Here is a 6,256-nt window from a genome sequence, read left to right as displayed (position 1 = left end):
TGAATTTAAATTTATAAATCAAATCGTAAAGGTAATGAAATTTGTAATGGGGCACATGGGTTGGCAGAGGCTGGAAATATTTCTCCATTTCTCATCTTTCTTCTCTTCCTTTTCTCCCTTTTCATTTCTTGCATTTTTCCTTTGACCATTATCTTTTCTCATTTCAAATTCGTGTGGTGATATATTGTCAAAGTGCATATATGTGTATCTTCTCACCATCTCTTAAATTGATATCTCTTTAAGTACTGTACTGTTAACCTGGTTATCTTTACATGGCATTTTGCCAACTGGGCTCTGAGCTCCTTGGGGGGCAGGCTTTGTATTTTTCACTTCCTTGTAATCTTCAGGACACCTTACTTTGCACAAACCAGTTGTCTGGTAGTTCTTTGGTAATTTGACTTGATTAAGTTGTTAATTTCTGCCTATTAGTATTGCTTATGACAATGAAGATAACTATTCTCTTTGGTGGCCCTCAGGTAAATGTTGCTGCACTAACACAAGAGAGTAGGATTCAGTTCCCATTGGGAAGTATCTGTATTTTTATTGATACATAATCTTTTACATATTCGTTCAGTACATGTGATATTTTGTTACATGCATAGAATGTGTAAGTATCATTTCTGTGTGTTGGGAACATTTCAAGTTCTCTCTTCTAGACACTTTGAAATATACAATATATTGTTGCTAACTATAGTTACCCTACTCTATGGAACATTAGAACTTACACATTCTATTTAACTGTATGATTGTACCCATTGACCAACCTCTCTTCATCTTTCCTTCCACCCACATAGCCTTCCCAGCCTCTGGTAACTATCATTTCATGCTCTACCTCCATGAGATTAACTTTTTTTTTAGCTCTCATATAAGTGACAACTAATGAATTTCCAAACTGGCAGCCAGGTTGGAGAGAAGGTATTCTTTGAGCTTGAGCTGAGATGACATATTTGAACATATATACTCCTCTCTATTTCTCAAGCATCTGTATCGAAGATTTTGCCATGGTTTAAATCTGATTCAGGTGGTGAAGCATCTGGAAATCATGATGGCATTTACCGAACATCATGAATTGTTGATATATAAAGCTTAAAATTATGTAATGTACCATTTTGTGCTAAATCAGATGCCATCTTACGCTAGATTCTCCTGTAGATGAAGAGTGGCAGATGCCAAATAAACAAGAAAAAGCCACGAGAGCAATAGTTTAAATATGACTTTTTAAATTAATGAATTGGGGAAAATTTGCATTATTCTATTTTGGTTGTGAAACTTCTAAATGCATCTATCAGAACCATTGTTTAAATAGCCTAATTGTGTCCGCAACTTAAATTTGACTATTTAGTTTAAGAGCAACTCTATAGTATTATATTGCATGGGCTGAAAGATGGCAGTACTAATCTGGATAAAATTATTTCCCCGTTTTTAAACTTAAAAGGAAAATTGGTTACAGCCCTGTCACTGCAGTTCGAGAATTAGAAGAATTTGGGTTAGTTTGAATCTTTTGTTTTGCACATTTCTAATCCATCTTGGTATTTTGGGGAAAAAAAAATTATAAGGAGAACATCTGTTGCTACTCATGTCATTTTTCATGTACATCAAGATCCATAATAGGTTAGAAGGGCCTCTCTCTATATCTTTTAAAAATTGTAGTCCTTTAACCAAAATTCTAAGGAGTTTGCATTGCTTATTTCATTAAAATTATCACCAAGACACTGTCGTTTCCCTCCTTTTTTCCTATCTCCATTAATAAAACTGTATTTTCTTCCCTCCCATTCCTCCCAGCTAAGGGTTTAGCCCCCTCTTCCTTCCCCATCTCTCCAAAACCCCTCTGTTTATGCTGTTACATGTTCTCCTTTCCAGTTTACCTAGGTTTATATTTTCACAGCTACTGCTTCCCTGCACACCATCCTTCATTATCCAATTCAACCTTAAATTTTTTTCTTTCCCTCTACTATCAAATATGGTAACTTTGAAATTAAACAAATACTTAATACAAAACCTTTTTCCTTTTCATTCCCAACATCCATTGAGCACCTACTATACCAAGGCCAGGCACTGTTCTACATATTGAGGATATGGTGGGGGGAACACAGATAGATGAGGTTCCTGGGCTGATGGAATATATATTCTAGTATGGGGGAGGGTGGGGCTGAAGCAGTTAGACATTAATACAATCAGGAAAATGTGCTATATAGGATTGCTAGGTTTGGTAAAGAAAAATGTCATGCCCAAATTTCAATTTCAGATAAAAAATATTTCTAAATACAAGTATGTCCCATGCAATATTTGGGATTAAATTATAATGTAATAGTGATTAGGATGCTATTTGAAACAGTTTCACAGCTATTCCTTCACCAAAGAGATACACGTGCAATTTTTACCCATGTGCATACTCAGTGTATTTCTGGTATACCAACACCAACTCCAACTCCTCTACTCCAGTCGCAGCTGATAAAGATTTTGCTCATTCTCAAGTTCCACCTCCTTTAAACATTTTGTTGTAACAGTGACAGCTCACAGTACTCTCATCTTTCATAAATCACCTTTACAGTTATACCCACATCACACAATTGGCATAAAAAAACATGACCTAGGGTACTCTCTCTAGTCTAGAAGCTGTCATTTTAATGGATCCACAGTACTCTGCTGCCATGTTCATGAACTTTTCTGCGTGTGCATTTCTTATGTCTTCAGTTTTTAAGTGCAGAAATTGAGAATGAAAGGTGTAGAATTAAACAGTCCAGGATTCAGGATCTTGGTTCTGCTACTGACTGGCTATGGGACCTCACACAGGTTACTTGCTGTGTCTCAGTTTCCTCATTTGTAAAAAGAAAATATCTGCCCCATAAAGCTCATATAAATATTAAATATGATTACAGATGTGAACTACTCATACAAAGTGCATTCATTCTCCTTATTCTCCTCTTTCTCATTATCATCATTACCTGCATACAATTTCTAGAATTTGGCAGACTATTAGCCAATACAAAACTTCAGTATTAAGTGATCACTGAAATGAACAATGGCTTCTATAGCTTTGCTAAATTTTATATGTATCTCGCTCTCTTTTTGGTCATCATGTGCAGTCAGGAACAAAGTATACTGTATTGTTTTAAGAGAGAAAGAACTTATTGATATTATATAAACTGGGAAATGAAAAAAAGAAACATTTTTTAAAGCAACGCTCTGGAAAAAACCACTGAAATTATAATTTGTGAATTAAATGCTATTCGTGCCTATTCTCTCATCCATTTTGGAAAGTAAATTTATAAAGGGCAGAATCAGTTCTTCTGGAAGAGGCCATTCTCTTAAATGCATAAGCTTTGCGTCTCTGGTAAAAGTATTTAGTGACAATCATGATGATAAGCCCCTGATGATCTGTTCAAGAAAAATTAGATTATATGGCAGATTTCCAAACCTGCCATTCAGCAGGAAATGACTCATTTTATATTACGCTTTTGTAACTGATGTTTTTGGTATTATATTTTTGTTGTAGTTATGTTTGTAGCCAAGTTTGTAAATTGAGTTCTATAATATATCTTCTAAAGTTATGAGAAATAGAACATTTTGGGTTAAAATGGTATAGTTTGGTCTTGCCAGAAGAATATATGTATATAAAAAGAATATAATATATTAAAAAAATCGTTCTGGCCAGGCACAGTGGCTCATGCCTGTAATTCCAGCACTTTTGGAGGCCAAGGCAGGTAGATCACCTGAGGTCAGGAAGTTCAAGAACAGCCTGGCCATCATGGTGAAAACCTGTCTCAACTAAACATACAAAAATTAGCCAGGCATGGTGGTGAAAGCCTGTAATTCCAGATACTCAGGAGGCTGAGACAAGAGAATCACTTGAAACCGGGAGGCGGAGGTTGCAGTGACCTGAGATCATGCCACTGCACTCCAGTCTGGGCGACAGAGCAAGACTGCATCTCAAAACAAGAAAAAAAATGTCCTGTCTGCATGAGAAATTGGTGAAACTGTAAAAAACCTTATTGCTGTAAATCTATAGTATCCTTATGTTAATAGAAGTTTATAGTATACTTCTTTGATATGAGAATAATAAGAGAAATACCTCTAAAATAACTCCCCAAACTATGGTTAGTGTAGTAGAAGCTGAAATCTCCATTAGAATGAAAGTCAAAAGTTATTCAAGACATGGTACTCTCTCTCTATAAAAAAAAGTATTTGGGATAAGTAAGAGCAGGTTATAATTTAAAAAGTTAGAAATGGTTAAAATGGATAGAAAAGGAGATGGGAATAAACTTGTCTCCTACCTAAAAATGACTTTTAAAAGTTCCTGCTTTGCCTCAGATTGTATCAACACTCTAAATTGCATTTAGAAGCAAAATATCTTCTAGAGAGGTCTGTGAACAACATTGCTCCCTTACCCAAAATAAAGGGATTTGAGCTTAAAATGGTCACAAGAATTTTGATTTTTGTTACAGCAAAAAATATGATACAATTTCAACTTCCAATATTCCTATACTCACATTAGGGATTTAATTACTACATGTGACTCAATCCAATCTTTTAATTTGTTTAAACTGAATTTTCTGTTGTCTTCCATATTCAAGATATCTTCCTTACTTTCAATTGATAGTATTCTTTATAATTTACTTCCTTTTTTATTTTGAATTCTAAATTATAAGGAAATGTAGCGTGAATGTGTGTTTGTCGGCTATATATTACTTAGCATGACATTTAAACGCATTCTATTTTTAGAAAATTTCCCCAATTCTCCTTTTATAATAAGGATCTATGCTGGGTGATACGAACAGAAAGAAAAGGCTTTACTTTCCCCACATAAATGCCTGGATGTGGTATTTGCTCTCTTAAATGCCTGGATGTGGCATTTGCTCCACCTTTCCTAGGTGAAAATCTGACTATTAGAATAATTTGAGGGATTAAACAGAGGCTGCAGGAATAATGGTAGTCTCTAGAAAACAGGTATGCATGATTCCAGGGAAAAACACATGAACACTCGTGTGTGTGTGTGTGTGTGTGTGGTGCTGGTTAGAGGGAGAAGTTTACTTAAAAGCTCCTTGATCTCCATAATGTCCTGCTACTTTCAGAACAACTAGCTGTCGAACAGCAAAGCACATCTTACCTAAGGGATTTAGGATTTAGGAGACTCTCCAATGACACAGAAGGGATAGCAGAAGTGTTCCATAAGAAAAACATAGCAGATGCAAATGAGAGAAAAAAAAAAGTTCTGATTTCATACTTCCTGTGTGTGAAAAAGGAGAAAACGAGGCTTGGAGAAGGTAAATAATTTGGCTAAGGTGCTACAAATTGGCAATGGACCAAACTGATATTTGAATTTGGCTTAAACAACACCAGACAGGTTTTTAATACGATTCCTGAACCAGTCCAAAATTAATATCCATTCTGTTACTTAAAAAAAGAATATTCTTGAAAGTTGACTTACAGTTTATTTTAAAGTCCTCAGTTTGAATTACCAGGGGATGGAAGAGCTCCATTTCCTCTGCCAGCAAGGGACAGGCACAAACGGCAGGTGCCACCGTCCTCAGTGAAGCACTGACTGGTCTCCTCACTAAGTCTTGAGCAGCCTGCAGTGACCTGCCCTTGAAGTGGTGGTTTAACAACCTCTGCCCAAGCACTCTGGCTCTTTGTACATCTTTAATAGTTTCCTTGACGGACTATGAAGAACTGCCAGATGACAGTTCTATTTCATTTTTCTCACTGCCTGCTGCTCCTGTTTTCTCTCCGGCTTTTTCTCAAGGGCATGATTCTATAAGTCAATGTGGCAATGTTCACGATGGGTATTGCTCTTTCAACCACTGTATACTGATGCAGTGTGAGCAAGTCACGGACATGTCAAGATTTCAGGCCTTCAAAAAAGTAATCAAGGAGTATTTTATAAACTCTAATGTCCTTTCCATTGGAAGCAAATTGAAACTGGGGATTGGGATCTGATATTAAGGGTTTACTTTAAAACACTGCTGCCAGAGGCATATAAAAGCCCCTTTGATTAATATACCATAGGATTTTGTTCGCTTGGAAAAAAGCACAAGTGATGTGCTTTTGTTCCCCAAGTTTTAAATACAACGTTTGTCATTCTTGCACACTGTTTATTACTAATTGCATAATTATTTTATTATATGGCACAAGAAAAATATGATTTAAATTTCCTCCTGCATATTCTATGTTGTAAGTAAATAATCACTTCAGTCAAAAATTATTTATTACATGATTCTTTGCTAAACATAATTGAGATGTCAAGACTTTTTTATTA

Source organism: Macaca nemestrina, chromosome 7 (assembly GCF_043159975.1).
Source record: "Macaca nemestrina isolate mMacNem1 chromosome 7, mMacNem.hap1, whole genome shotgun sequence".
Lineage (NCBI taxonomy): Eukaryota > Metazoa > Chordata > Mammalia > Primates > Cercopithecidae > Macaca > Macaca nemestrina.
Note: the sequence above shows the minus strand (reverse complement) of the source record.